The sequence below is a fragment of the Dromaius novaehollandiae genome, chromosome 1 (assembly GCF_036370855.1).
Source record: "Dromaius novaehollandiae isolate bDroNov1 chromosome 1, bDroNov1.hap1, whole genome shotgun sequence".
Lineage (NCBI taxonomy): Eukaryota > Metazoa > Chordata > Aves > Casuariiformes > Dromaiidae > Dromaius > Dromaius novaehollandiae.
Window position 1 is genome coordinate 182051607 of NC_088098.1, and position 16418 is coordinate 182068024.

A 16418-nucleotide genomic window follows, 5' to 3' on the forward strand; every position below is an offset into this window, starting at 1 on the left:
AATTTATCAAAATGTTCTTGTTCGCTCCTAGTGACCCAGTGAGTCGACTTACAGAGCTGGTGAAAGGTAACTCAGGCTGAAGCAATTTTTACAAATGATATGTAGCAGTTCATAAATCGGTGAATTTTGAATGGTACCATTGTTCTTCCCAAATAGTTTCCCCTAGTCTCAAAAGACTTTTTATCTGTAAGCCAGAGGTGTCTGAAACCCTTACTAATAAGTTAGCATGGGAGGCATGTATGAGTTTAGTCCCTTTCTTCCCCTCTGCTCTCCTTTAATTTGTTTTTCTTAGTCTGTGAATTTATGCTAAAATCCTGTTATTTGTGTCTTTTATTTACTTTGTGCATTTTCCACAGCATTTTCCTTTGCTGATCTGTAGCCCAAGGATGCAAAAATCCTTCATCATCTCATCACAAACATCTCTTCTTATCTGTTGCTGAAGGTAGGTGTTGACTATCAAGTGTAATACACGATGACTATTGTATGCAGCCAGCTTTGCCAAATCTGAAATCATCCTGGGACTCTAGGTGCTTTCATCCTGTCTCAGAATGTGGGGTAGGCTGTATTTCTTCATCATACAAGAAAATTGTAATATAATTATTTTAAGGGTTTTTTGGCTTCCACGTCCCTGCCAAATTCAGTCAAGGTTGATTTTTACTTTATTTTATGTTAGCAATTAATGACTTGTTGTCATGGAAACCACATTTCACATGATTCTTGAACTTAAATGGCTGAATGTGATCATACAGCAGCCCTGCCTTCTTTTAGCCTCAGTAGTTAAAGTCTTGTTTTTGTGTGCATGTGTCATCTTGATTACAGATTCACATAAAATATCTATAAACACACAAAATAATAGCAGAGGGCTACATTAATTAAAATTGAGTATTCAATAATTCGTTCTTTAATTAAAGTTCTTCCTTTTCCTATTGCTGTAACCTTTCAAGTGTTAAAGCAGACATAAGAGCTAATCATTTGTAAGAAATATCTTTTCTAATTAGCAATTTGGGAAACAATGACGAAGAAAGACAAAAAATGGTGATTTCAAATACTTTTGCTTTTCATGTTTAATGCAAAGAATGTAAACAAGGAGGCTTCAGAGAGAAAATATTTTCTAGGTGATATGTCTGTGTTTGAGGTTATAGATGGTATGTATTTATGTGCAGAGAAAGGGATGCATTCAATCCAGCTTTTTGTTGGTAAACAGACAAAGCTACTCAGGACATAAAAGTCAAGGGATATGACACAGTATATCATGAATAATAGACATGCTTGAGTTTGGTCATCCAGTAAATATGTTGCATCTGTGAATCAAAATCTCAAATTTTACGCCAGAGGCTACATTTTTCAATATGAAATACACTGAAGGATTAGTGGATTGCATTTTTTTCACGTGAGTGATGTCTCAACCATTTAGAAATATGCTGGTTAAGCTGCATCATAAGGATCTGTTCCATAGAAGAGTTTTTATATTATACTGCTATAATTATTGTGGCAGAGTAAGTTGCAGTAGACCAATATAAGATTCTGTGTGTAGTCTGCTATTCCAGAATAAAATTACTTCTCTTTGGTTTTGGTTAATCCATTTCCAAACTATCAGGAAATATATACACACACATATATATATTTATATATATATATGTATATACACACCCACACCCACTTCATTTGGAAAAGGAGTTCTTGAGAGAGTTACACTGATATGACTACGATATTGTGAATTCACAGCTTATACAGGCATAACTTTGTTGTCTAGATAAATGGTTCATGTAGTTTCATGCTCATATCTTTTTTGTCTGAATCTTGCAAAATGCTAAATGTCCTGTAATCAATGAGAGTTCAAAACACTTACACTTGATAGGAGATGATAAGACCCAGTCCTGCGCATATGAAATTACAAATATCAGTCTAATGAGTGCTAACCAGTGGACATAGCGACTTTTGTATACTTTCCTGGTGCATGTTGCATGAGAAGACTCAGCCTTGAAAGGATACTGCACTTTTTATTAAACTTTTAAAGTCTATTTTGAGTATTAGAACTCAACTAAACCATGGGATAATGTACCTATTAGAGAGGGAGAGTGTTCAAAGGCACAATACAACAAATTCTTCCCTGAGGTAACACAGCTGAATTCAGTATTATTTTTCCCTAGCTGTCCTCCCTTGTATTGGAGACTCATTAATTGGACTCATTAACTTTACATAGTAAAGAAAGCTGTTTGCTTTCAATAATGCTAAAGTAAATATAGTGCGATTTCAGCAAGCAGTTAGTGTTTCCAGAGTTGCCTACAATGAAGCAATTTTGAATTATTTTAGAGGAAGAATATTCACTGACTTATTTTTTCAGTATTCTGTATTAACATCAAGCATTTGACTAAATGCATTTTTTTAAAGGAATAAAAAAAAGAGGTAAAATGGCCAATTTCCCTATATATTTCTTATACTAGTGGTAGTAAATTTACCTGACAGAGTTTAATATGAAACTTATGAAATTTAAAATAGTTACTGATTTTTTTTCAATTACACATTAAGAGAATATTTAAATTTGTCACTGTTTGTCCTATTTTTTGTGTTAACTCAAGTCATAGGAAATCAAAACAATTATTCTCAAAACCATGTGGAAATCAGTGTGATGCCAGCATTTGCCTAATACTATGTCTTATGATGCACTGAGTTTCTTATTGTCAGACTAGGAATGATATATACTGGTAAATTGTGAATTTGGACTGTAAACTATTTTCCAAACATTCCACCTGTTAGCATGTCAGGTAACTCTTGGTTCTTAATTCTTTAGAATTATCTCAAACATAACTTTGTAGCGGTAACTTCTCATAAAGTTTCTGAAAAGTAGAATCTATCCTTAAGGCTTTTAAAATCACAAATATTGTATTAATAATCATATTATCCATGTGGTTGCCACAAAACAAATAGGACATTTCTTGAACATTTCCAGTAATAATGGTGTGCCATTTCTTATTTTAAAGAGCTGCATTAAATTAGCCCTTTTTACTCATTTTAATCTGTATTTGTTTTCACAAATATGAGAAATTTTATCTTTTTGTTCACTAAAAAATGTAGAGAATGAAAAGGATAAACTTACTAATTCAAGTTTATAATGGAGTGAAACATTTGTCCTTGCATCATGTTCCCCAGAATTATTACTATTATTAAAGCAAATAATAAAAATAATGTAAATCTCATAAGAATGCAGGGTACTATTCTTCAATAAACACAATTAAGAAAACAAATAGTTCTCAAAATCAGATGTAAGCATAGCTTCAAAATAAGAAGCTATGAACCAGCTGATTTTCTTCATTGTGTGTGATTTCTTTGGGGTATTATTTCTCTCTTGTAATCTGTCTAACATTTTTGTACTTGGAGAGACAATAGGATATGACAGGTTCTTTGACAGTTTGCTAACACAAATTAACCTCATTTATAGGAAAACTGGCTGTGTGCGAACATCTATTTTTGCAGTGCTTTGTAAAACAGTCTCTAAATTGCTGGCTTTCTGGGAGGTCTGCTTCCTAAAGCTTAGAAGTTCTGCTGAGCAATATCACTAATAATAAATTGTATCATGAGTTACTTGCGTATGGATGACCTTATATTATTTATAGAGGAAAAGAAAGGAAAAGGGCATACTTATTATGTTTTTCTAAGCTAATCTAAATTCTTTTCAGCATTTCACCTGTAAAGCTCTGCCACTTTTTATGGAATTTCATTGGGGTAATAAAGCGGGGTATTTTGCCATGGTTTATTCTTTAATTCACAAAGAAACCATTTAAATCAAACTCAATAACAAATATTTGACGCCATAAACTTATCACATAGAAATAATATTAGCCTGAAGGAAGTGCTTAGGATTATATTTGTTCTTTATTTCTATCTTGTCTAACAAATGAATAGATAATTAGCCTCCAGGAACAAGGGGAAGAATACAGAAGGGCTGATGTCAGTGTAATACCCTTACAAATAGATGGTAACCAAAATAGCTACTAGATCCTTTTTATGTTTGTTATATTCCATAGTGACTGTGATTTTTAAAACTTCTATTATAAGTTGATAGGTAATATATAAATTGGGTGAGGATGATGAAGAATATGCATTAAAACAAAATCAAACTCCAGTGGACTTTAAAAATAAATTTACAAATCAGAGAGTCCTGGATTACTATCTATTCATCTTCTAAAAGTATGTTTTTTCTTCCTTTTAGTTAAAAATATATTATTGAATACATTCTTCACATAGCTAAACCATCTAACAAAGTTCAAAAGGTTATACAAAAAACATGTTGCCTCGTGAACTTGTAAACCAAAACTTTTGGCTTGGTTAGTATTTAAATAGTTTTTTTTATATTTTTTTTTCTGTCGAACTCCTGGTGCTGAAGGAAGGAGTGAGGGAGTTTCTTCAGGGGTGCAATGGGGAATGACATTTTCTAGTCTGAATTTTGGAGTGAAAAAAGCAGTATCTTCATTGAGAAATACTTGCTGTGTGGACTTAAAAAAAAAAAAAAAGCTGACTTCTTCTTTAGCAGACTGAAAATTTTCCCTTTGGGCTAACTTTTCTGAAAGTCTTTACCATCAATTTTATTTGTTCTGGATGACCTATATTTATGGTGATAAAACCTTTAATGTATAATCATATCATCCTATTTTCTGTATATGCCACATATGTTAGAGATAAACTATTTTGGGTACATTTTGAAGCATTAAAGTATGTTTATGGATTATCTCTTGTACAGTTAATATAAAGTTAGATCCCTTGGTTGCTGTAGGTACAACTGTGTGCAGGTTTCAGAGGGGGCCTTTGAAACCTCTAAATATAGCTTAAAAGAGTTTCTCTATATCTAAAATGTCATGACATTAACATCCAGTATCTTGGGATACTCCGAAGTTAGAAACTGGGAAACTGATCCTTTCCAGTAGTATAAAGCTCTAATTTCTAGCCTTACAAGACTTCAAAGAAACGAACTTACCTTCTGACATTTTAGATATTAAAAAGGTGTTGTGAGTCTTGCTCATCCTGTATATGAGGTAGTCATGTTTTCTAAGAAAAACTACCTGTTTGAAAAGAGAAAGAAGTAATACCTGTCTGTTACGTTTAATTTAAAATCAACAAAATCCCTACTGTTTTTCTGCAGGTATTCAGTAGTGTGGATTTTTACAGAAGGGCAGGCTAGCTCATAAAAGATCTATTAATTTATCACAAAGAGCTGTGATTTATCTTATAAATATCGGCTGTATATTTATGAAGAGTGGACATACTTATGAAGTTCTTTTTGAAACTAGAATTTGAAGATGTAGCTATATGTGATTTTTATGAGCAGAGAAAGGAGATTTTAATTGCTGCCAAGCAGGAAGTTCAATTAAAGGGAAAAATAGAGATGTAGTGTGTGCTTAGCTCCTCTTTGACCCAATGCTCATCAGTGTTGATTGTCTATTCAGGGCTTTTTTGGTGGTGAGACTGAATCTGTAATTGATTGCAGATATGAGTTTGAAAGGAAATTTACTATCTCAGTACTCTTCAGTAAAGCATTTTGTTGAGCTGGATGACAGATCAATGTCTGAAGCTGTATGTCACAATCAGACTACTTTTCCATTTAGGGCCTATTGCTCAGCGACTGAAAAATAGTCGAGTGGTTCAGCTCCATTTGCTGAATAACTTGGAGGTCCTTAGGGGGAAAGGGGAAAAAACTACTGTGTCTCGGAGACTGTTGGATTTAACCTGATTCTTGGCATGCAAGAAGCATACTCCTCTTACTTGCAATACCTTGTGTTAAGACCAGCTTCGACTAGCGTGGTGGGAATATCAGACATCTCCCTAGAGTAATATTTTGCAATACAGCAAAAATAATATGCTGTTATCTGTATGTTTGCACAGAAAATTATATATACATTTTTGATCTGGATCAGTAATACCACTTGATATTGTGCATGCCACTTTACAAAAGAGGATTTGTTTTCTTAATTTTATATCCAGGAATTTCAGAATTGCCAAGTGCCTCAATTTTCTGTGCCTAGGTACCTTGGAAAGGCCTTGTTTTTAAAATGTGAATTTTCACGGCATTCTGAAATGATATCTTGGATGGTCTGTAAAGTACTGAGATAACCAGATTCAATAGTTTATGTTAAAGCATGCAGTCCAAAATAACTTCAAAGATTTATCTACTAAAGTGCATTTTACTTCAGCATTACATCAGCATTAGCATTTCTTACATATGAATCCCCAGAAATACATAGGATCTGTACATATATAAATATGTAACAAATTATACATTAAAAGTATAAACTCAGAGACAAGTATTAGAGACATTCATTCTTGTAACTTACATTACTTTCAAGAAATTCTTTAGTCTACTGTAGCTGTAATTATACGCATAGCAGAATATGATTTCTAATCATCTTATGGCCTAAATGCTTTGCTTGCATCATACCTGACTTACTAATAATCTATAAAAAAGGTCAGCTGTAATAGTGGTGACTCAGGAAAGGCCAGTAGTGTCACTGCAGAAAAAGTAGAATATTTAGAGACTGAAAACTCAAAAAAATTGGATTTATTTAACTAACAAATGCTTGCTAGATGGTGAAGGCATGCCTGGTTCAATACAATTCAGATGCCAGTTGAACTACTTTATTTTCCTTTTACATTTTCTTGTTTCTCTATTTTCTTATTTCCTATTGTCTACTTCCTAAATGTGAAGTTCTAAACCAGTTATTTTTAGTCATCTAGCTATCAGAAGAGACTCTTAGAGAGATTAGAATGGATAAAATTGGATAGTTTTTTTTCCTCCAGCTTTTCCTTCCCTCAAACAGACATTGACCATGATCTGAAGTGAATTTTATCCCTAAGTAGCTTTATACAGCGATTCTGAAGTAACTTTCATATATTGAGTTCATTGTTGACAATTATAAACCATACTTTCACATTATCCATCATGGCTTATCATGAACAATCCCATTATTCTCTCTAGCCAATTCAGTAGCCTTGACAATGCTGTAGTGGTGGTGATGTGTGTTTGCATGTAACTGGGGCATGGCAGCATCCTTCACTTGATATTTTCTGTTCTGGAGAGGTGTTACATAGAGAGGGGATTGATCAAATGGTCTCCTACAGGGGTGGCTTTGCTGCAGGATGGTCATTTAGGATGTCCAGAAACCAAATTGAGATAAATAAAATTAAAAAAAAAAGCACTGAGTCATAGCTAGAGGCAGAAAAAACTGTCAGTCCACTCTCTTGTTATAGCTTTGCTTCAAGCATCAGCGCTTGTAAGCAGCTCCAAACTGGCCCTAGGATGAAGCTGTGTAATTGGAGACAGGCAAGGCACAGATGCTAGCTTTTATTAAATATCAACAGATTTCTACAGTGCCAACAGTCTGGTGCTGAAGGAGATGGAAGGATGGGAAGGAAATTCCTTCCCTGGGCTAGTTTCATGCTTACTGTCCTTCAGACCTACTTGTCAGATCTGCCATTATACTCTACATCTCTGGCAAAGTCAGATTCTCTGCAAATACCCAGGTAGTTTTATGCACTTGTGTCATGTCATGTGTAAATAACCTTTTGCTCATGAGATCCTGCAGGTTTATCCTGCCTGGCTTCCAGCTGCTGCTACAGAAGGGTACAAGTCCCTTGTAATTCCTGTGTGAAACCTGTCAGCCCTCTGCATACATCTTGGCTTCCCTGGAGTGTCTCAAAAGGCGCTAAACACTGATGTTCAGACAACTGAATCTGTCCCAAAAGGCTAAATGGACTCCATAGGTAGATCAAGGCATGTGCCAGACATGTTGCTAACCCCATGCAGTAAAATGTTACTTGTTCCTGTTTCCTTCTCATATTTAAATTACAGAGGCTCCTGGAAAGATGCAAAATTACTGGGTCAAACTTTGCTCTCTGGCACCTTTTAGTCTTTGTTATGAAAAGGAAATGGTTAATTTGATTTACAGAGGGACATCCTTGGGTTATGGTAGTTTGCTATGCATGGTAGTAACCATGTCCACCTGGAGAATCATCTTGTTAAGAATGTTTTCCACTGGATGGATTTACAGCAGCTCTTTGGACTTCTTCATATTCTCCTGGGGAGTGCAAGTAAGGTGCAAGTAAGGTTTGAGAATATCTCTAATCTCAGATCACGCACATCCTGCCCCTTCACAGCATTCACTGAAAATGGAGCAGAGTAGCACCATTTAGAAGAAGCAGGCTTGTTTGTTTGGGTTATCTCTTTCTCCAGATTATCTGAATAGTGCTGTGTTGTGTAGATTTTTATCTAAGATCATACAGAGGGGAATGTTATACGAACCTAATTTACTCTGCCTAATGCAGCAAATTACTACTGAAATGAAAAGCAATCAGGACACTTCAGTCGGTTCAAACTACTTGTTTGTTGCTGCTCCCACATAGCTCGCTGTTTTTTCAGGTGGACCATGTATGAGCTTCCCTTGTGCTGCAGAACGTCCCGCTGAAATGGGTCCTCAACAGTCATTACTAAAAGGTGATCTGAAAGGTGTTCAGTGCTGGTAGCACCCTTCCTCCCTCCTTCACCTCCCCTCAAATCCCCCAGAATGGTACAGAAAACGCTAACTATATAGGTAGTCCCAGGAGAGCTGCTTTACTTTGCAATGTTCATGCCAAGAGAAAGCACTATTTTTGCCTGAAGTTCTCTTTTATGACATCTACAGATCAGCATAAAGTACCCTGCAAAATTAATTGAATTCTCCAATAATTGTTTTAAAGCCAAATGCCATATAGAGCCTTAAGATATATATGCATTTTCAAATGCCTTTGCAGCCTGATTTGGGCCATTTACCTCAAGAAATCTCAACTTAAAAGGGAGTGCATTAGTGAAACTGTGAGTCAATGTAAATTTCTTTTCCTTTCTTCTTTCCCTTTTTTGATGTGGATGCTCTCCTGTTCTGCTACAGTGAACACATTTCTTAAGTTTACTTGATTCCCCCACTTGTTGGTGACAATACGAGCGAAAATCGGGGAATAACAGTGGGTAGGTAGAAAGAGAAAGAGAATTGTGCCAGGAAAGATTAGGAGGAAGCATACAGGCACAACAAATTCAGCCTGCTATTTATAGGGGATTTAATAGAGCAAGAAAATAAAAGTTTAGTTTTCTAAAGCTGTCTAACCTGGGGACAGTACACTGTGCTCTGCCACATGCCCTATTCACTGGTTCTCTGATTCCCCCATACTGGGGGATCTGCTGTCACCGATGTCCTAAAACTGAGGCACGAACTCACTACATTGCCACTTAGTTTAAAAAATGGCCACCTGTATCTCCTTGTCAGCATGCAAACTGAGAAGTAAGGCTGGTCAAAGCCGTCCTGAATCAATGAGGAGAACACATATATCAATACAGTAAGGTGGAACATTGTGGCATTTAGAGAACTGCAAGGAGCTGAGCACCCGCCGCCACATAAAATCAAGGGAAATGTTCCTTAAGTGATAAACTCCAAGGTGGATCTAAGATGTCAGCAGCAGTTTATTAAAACAAACAAACAAACAAACCCCCCCCCCCAAAAAGATAACTTGTGGACAGAACTTTTCCTTAGTGTAAAATAGTTCCATTACGACTGCAACACCCACCACTGGTAAGAGTCAGCATGTAAAGCATCAGTAGTTATACTAGCTGCATTTACTGTAACAAGTAATTCAGCTGAACGGGGAAGGATCAGCAGATCAAAGCAGGTCATGTTGACACCTACATCTGCCCTATATGAAGTCTGGAGGTTTAATTTTGGACTGACTTTAGCACTATCCCCTAGACTGAACATCCCTGCTAGGAGTGTGATTCAAAGCAGTTCAAATGTTCAGACCTTTAGGTCCCCATCATGACATAGATACACATTTGGTGCTTATACAGAATGAGCTTTTCTGTTTAGATTCCTGTGAAAGGAGTCTATTTTTCAGTTACTGAACAGAATCACGCATGATTTAGACCAAAACACTAGACACAACCATTGTTCAACATCAAATAAATACATAAATCTATTGTTAAGAGTAATAGACTGGATTCTTCATACATCACAGCTTGTCTCTAATTATAACTCCAACTTCAGTGAATTTATTTCTAGTTGTATTGGAACAAACGAAAAGACAAACAAGCCCCATTTGAAGAAATTGACCTGCAGGGCTAAATATGATATCATATTTTCAATTTTCCTTTGTGTACCTACTGTACCTAAAACAGAGCAGAAAAACATATAAATGTAAACCTAAATTAGGGTTAAAGTAAAATGTATATATATATATTTTAATTTCTATGCCTTCATCAGTTTGTATGTATATATATATACAGGATTTCAGCCTCATGCCTTAGTACTTGATTGAATTTGCAGTTTAAAAATGAATGTTGTGTTACGTTGTGCTGGTACTGTTAATTCATAGATGTAGCTGAACAGTAAATGATGCTGTTATAGCTTTACTTTCTTTTATTTATTAATTTAGCAATTTTATTTTTGAATGTACTGTTTCCCACATATTTACATTATGGGCTTTATTTTATTATGCCATTTCCCCCTCCTATTTAAAGCACCACTAATTCACCTCAGTCCAGCAATAATGAATAACTGGGAAGGAGTCTGGAAGGAGAGAGAGGGAAAGAGAGCGCAATTGAAGTAAATGAAGCATTACCCATGACTGCTGCACACACCAGTGTCTGTTCCTGTACTAGTGTCATATCCCTTCGTCGAGCATTACAAAGATAACTCATTTCCCAGTGCAATCCATGCTCAAGGGCAATAGTTACCTACACCACAGAGAGGATTAGTACTGGCTGGAATAATTTTGGAAATATGTAGCAATTACTTGCAGCAGAAACTCAGATCTCAGTATTCCTTAGTGAAGAGTGACAAAGAGCTGCATTCAGAGATGGTGGCCCAGAGCCGTTAAGTTCCCTGTTCTGTACTATTAGTTGACAGAATCCCCATGAAGATTATATATCCTTTCTTTTCCTGTTTTTTCTGCTCCTTTCCACCTGTATTCATGATCTGATCAACATAGTATCCCAACTTTTTTTCTCCTTTGCAGTGTGTTTACTTATGATTGCATTTGGCTCATTTTATGACTTACCATAACTTAAAAACTAAAAATATTTAAATGAACTACATTATACTGTTGCCTTACTTAAACTTGCATTCTTCCTGGTTTTCCTTGGAAGTTGCTAGGCTACTTGCCCTTATTTTTTTATTGGTGTGTCTATAACTCACAATTAAATCTATTTTACTTGGAGGATCCTAAGGGTGTATGAGAGCTATGTGTGGCAGTAAACTGCTATATATATAAAAATGTATGTGCACTACTGAGGGTAGCAGTATAGACAGACCTCATTTTGGATTATGCTTTTTGTGATAAAACCAATCAAAAAGATAAGCTTAAAGCTGTTTTCTAAATATTTGAATTTTCTAGTGGCATTCGTTTTCAAACTGACTCCCAGCAAATCTTAAAACTGAGGCTGATGCCTGTCTCTTTCTGTAAGTTTCATTTTTGCATTACTGTTATGAAGGCAGCTTTGGCTGAAAAAAAATGCTCAAAGGAATATCTGAGAGATATTGTGGATACATAGCTACGCTGTTTTGAATGGATATTTGTTTGGCACTAGAGCTTTTCTTTTTGAAGGGATCTTGGAGAGTTGTTTGAAAAAGTCATGATTAGAAGTGGTATTATCAAAAGCATCCTGGTGTCAGGAGTACAAATCTGCTTGAACCAGAGCAGTGCATTTCTCCTGAACCACACTGACAACTCCAAAAACCTAGCTGCAGGAATGTAGAGGTTATAGAGAATGCCCATTTCCTCGCCAGCAAGGTGTTCTTGAACAAATGAAACTTCAGCTGGAACACTGTATCTTTAGAATAAATGCTTAACTGATCATACCTTGATGGCTGGACAGTGATTTTTAGAAGATGCCTTTCCTAATAAATACTGTCAAAGTTATGAGGATTTCTATTAGCATCTCTACTGAAGGATCCTGGAAACTATTTTTTTTTCTCTTCCCCCACAGCTGCTCTCATTAATTAGCATTAGTTGAAGACAACACAAAACAGTTTATGAGACTGCCATTAGGCTAACATCAGGATCACCTGCAGTAGAACAGGGCCAGTCAGGTCCCTTCACCATGCTTTAACGTGCCTCTTGCTAGTTGTTTAGCACTATGGAATATCAGATCAATTTGAAGGAATTCAGTTTCACAGGATTACAGAATCACAGACATTGGAAAGGACCTCTAGTCCACCCCCACTGCTCAGTAAGCTAGAGCAGGTTATTCAGGACCCTGCCCAGTCAGGTGTTGAATATCTCCAAGAATGGAGACTCCACAACCTCTCTGGCAAACATGTTCCAATGTTCAACCACCAATAAAAAAAGTTCTTATTTTTAAAGTATTTCAGACTATGCCCATTGTCCTGTCTCCGGGGACCACTGAGAAGAGTCTTGCTCTGTCTTCTTCCCACCGTCCTCCCACAACCAGTATTAATACATATTGATAAGAGCCCCAGTGCTGACCTTCTCCAGGCTAAACAGTCCCAGCTGTCTCAGCCTCTCCACATATAAGAGATGCTTCAAGCTCTTAATAATCTTTTTGATCATTTGCTGGACTCTCTGACATGTCTGTGTCTCCCTTGCATTAAGGAGCTCACAACTGGTCTGAGCACTCCAGACATGGTCTCACCAGTGCTGAATAGAGGGGAAAGACCTGCCAGCAATGCTCTTCCTAATGCAGCCCAGGATGTTGTTGGCCTTCTTTGCCTCAAGGACACATTGCTGGTTTGTGTACAACTTTTGTTCATTGGGATCCCCTGGTCCTTTTCTGCAAAGCTGCAGTCTGACCCTGCTTCAACTGATGCATTGGGATATTCCTCCCCAGGTGCAGGACTTGGCATTTTCCTTTGTTGAACTTCATGAGGTTTCTGTCAGCTAATTTCTTCAGCCTGTCACGGTCCTTCTGAAAGGCAGCCCAACCATCTGTTATATCAACCCTTCCTCTGAGTTTCATTTTTAAGCTTGCTGAGCTTGTAAGGTTGCACTCTGTCCCATCATCCAGGTCATCAATGAAAATATTAAAGAGTATCAGCCCCTGGGGTACTCCACTAGAGACTGGCCTCTGACTGGACTTTGTGCTGCTCTTTCCAACTCTATGGGCTCTGCAGTTCAGCCAGTTTTCACTCCACCTTGCTGTTCACCTGTATAGCCCACACTTCATCAGTTTGTCTATGAGGGTGTTATGGGAAATAGGGTTGAAAGCCTTACTAAAGTCTAGATAAGCAACATCCACTGCTCTCCCCTCATCCACAGAACTGGTTATGTCATCTTTGAAGGCTCTGTTTGGTCAAGCATCATTTCCCCTTTGTAAGTCCATGCTGACTACTCCAGTCACTTTCTTGGCCTTCATGTGTTTGGAAGTGGTTTCCAGGAGTATTTGCTCCATCATCTTCCCAAGGATTGAGCTGAGGCTTGTAGTTCCCTAGATCCTCCTTCTTGTCCTTCCTGAAAGTAGGAGTGACTTCTGCTTTCTTCCAGTCTTCAGAAGCCTCCTCCGGTTGCTATGACCTCTCAGTTAGATTGAGAGTGGCCTCACACTGACCAGCACCCTCAGCACTCGTCGGTGCATCCCATCAGGACCTATGGACTTGTGTATGTCTAGTCTGTCTGAATGTTCCCTGACCTAATCCTCTTCCACCAATGCACAAGGGCAAGTCTTCCTTTCTCCAGACTTCTCCACTGGTCTCAGGGATCTGGGATTCCTAAAGCTTTTACCAGTAAAGACTGAGGCAAAGAAGGCATCGGGTACCTCAGCCTTTTCCATGTTCTGTGCCACCAGGCCCCTGCCCATTCAGCGGCTGGTCCACACTTTCCCTAGTCTTCCCTTTGCTGCTGATATACTTGTAAAGACCCTTATTGTCCTTCATGTTCCTTGCCAGATTCAATTCCAAGTAGGCTTTGGCTTCCCTAACCCCATCCCTTCATACTCAGACAGTGTCTCGGTGTTCCTCCTGGGTCACCTGTCCTTGCTCCCACCTCTTGTTCGCTAACTTTTTATGCTATAGTGTTGTCAGGAAGTCCTTAGTCATCCATGCAGGCCTCCTGCTGTCTCTGCTTGATTTCCTGCTTATCCAGATTGACTGTTCTTGAGCTTGGAGGAGGTGTTCCTTGAAAAATCAATCAGATCTCCTGGACCCCTCTTCTCTCCAGGGCCATCTCCTATGGGATTCTTCCAGGCAGATCCCTGAACAGGCCCAGTTTGCTCTCCTGATGTCCAAGGTTGTGATCCTGCTATTTATCTTGTTTGCTCCTTGCAGGATCCTGAACTCCACCATCTCATGGTCATTTCAATGAAGGCTGCCACTGATCTTCACATCCCCAGCTGGTCCTTCCTTGTTTGTAAGTATCAGGTCCAGCAGAGCCTCTCCACCTCTTCAGTTTCTTGATCACTTCTATCAACAATGCATTATAGAAACCTGAGTAGCTTGTGCCCTGCTGTGTTGTCCCTCCAGCAGATATCAGGGTGGTTTAGATCTCCCATGAGGACCAGGGCCTAAAATGTGAAGCTTCTTCCAGTAGTCTGAAGAAGGCCTCATCTACTTCTTCCTGATCAGATATCCTGTAGCAGACATCCACAACAATTATCACCTGCATTGGGCTGCCCACTCATCCTCATCCATAGGCTCTCAGCTGGCTCATCATCCATCCCAAGGCATAGCTCTATGCATTCCCACTGCTTTCTCACATCAAGGGCAACTCCCCTTCCTTATCATCCCAGCCTGCTCTTCCTAAAGAGTCTGTATCCCTCCACTGCAGCATTCCAGTTGTGTGAGCTATCCTACCACATCTCTGTGACTCCAGTGAGATTGTATTCCTGCAACTGCACACAAACCTGTAATTCCTCCTGTTTGTTCCTTATTCCGGGTTCATTAGTGTACGGACACTTCAGATGGGCACCCAGCTGTCCTGATTTCCCAGAAAAGGTATGAGAGCTTCCCCCATAATGCTGTCCTATAGGCACTTCCTTATTTGTGTGCATATGCTTGAGGCTGGCCCCTTTCAGCCTTGTTTTGTTGATTAAGATGGCTCTCCTTCCCACATCAGCTTGAAACCTTTGCTTGCCATCCTGGTCCACCACTTCCTCACTTGACAGTAGATCATCATCTCCCTCCCTGTCATTCCTAGATTAAAGCTCTCCTCACCAGGTTAGTCAGTCTGCTGGCAGATATGCTTCTGCCCCACTTAGTCAGACGAATCCCGTCTCCTCCTAGCAAACCTTGATCCTTGAACAGGGTCTCATGGTGTAAAAGCCAAATTTCTGTTGTCAACACCAGCTGCGCAAACAGTCCCCTCACCAACAGGATTGAGCAGAAAATGACACAGTCCCCAAGCCCTGCATCCTCACCTCCAGAGTGACATAGTCATGCTTGATATGCTCAAGGCCTCCTCTACAGTATTGTTGGTGTCTGCAAGGAAAAGCATCAAGGGCTAGACAGGCGTTGGTGGTCTTTCCACAGTGTCCTGGATTTGAGCTCCTGGCAAGCAGCAGACTTCCCCTGACAACATGTCAGGATGGCAGACAGGGGCCTCTGTCCTCGCAGCAGGGAGTCTCTCACTGCTACCACTTGCCGCTTCCTCCTGGTGTAGCAGCATGGCATGGCTCAGGTTCAGCTGGCTCAGCTGATTCACTGGACACAGCTCCTGTGTGCTACAGATCTGCAGGTGAAGCAGGGACTGTCTTCCAGGCAACAGAAGTCACTGTCTTTCAGCCTTCACCATCACTGGAGCCTCAACTTCCTGACCAGAAAGTCTCAGACTCTGCCTGCCCCCTCTACAGTCCCCGTTCAGGCTTTTGAAGCTGTAGGGTCTTGGAGAAGATCAGGTTTCACTTTCTCATCATCCCTGATGCTGCACAGTCTTCTTACCTCCTCACACGGCTCCTTTGCTTGCCCCCCCAAAAAACTCTCACCTTGCACGCCCCCGTGGCCAAGCAGCTCATCTCTCGCTGCCTCTGCTGCAGTGAGAGGCTCCAGGCACCTCTGCAGCCTCAGACCTGCAGAGCCGCAAGTGCCCTCGGGAGCACGGTCACACACGAGGACTCTGATGTGCCAGGGTAGTTGCTGCAGTGGGTGCTGGGGACCATGCCTTGTGGCATGTCACCACCACTGATGAGCAGGTTTATGCTGTCCTCAGCAGAGTTTCTGGCCCACTTCTGTGCATCCTTCAGCTCAAACTCCTCTCTCTAGGCCCAGCAAGCACCTCTCCCAAGTAGCTGCTGAAATGGTGCTTGACTGTCCCTATTCAGGAGTCAGCTGGAACAAGAGTGCAGCGCACCCTTTGATCAAGTTTCTGCAGAAGCTGCAAGCATCTTCTAAGAATGGGTCTGAAATTAATAAAAGTGTCTTGAATAACAACAAACAGTCCCCTACTTTTAAATCAAAACTGAA

The 16418-nt window shown here is 39.3% G+C and overlaps 1 long non-coding RNA gene across 2 annotated transcripts in view; it reads left to right on the top strand.

Moving 5' to 3' along the window:
• Nucleotides 1-360: 360 nt before the first annotated feature.
• LOC112983800 (uncharacterized) overlaps nucleotides 361-16418 on the top strand; it is a 149788-nt gene continuing 133730 nt past the window's right edge. For both annotated transcript variants that reach the window (XR_010392149.1, XR_003259338.2), the window contains exon 1: nucleotides 361-442. This is a non-coding gene — a long non-coding RNA (uncharacterized LOC112983800). The remainder of the gene's footprint in view (nucleotides 443-16418) is intronic.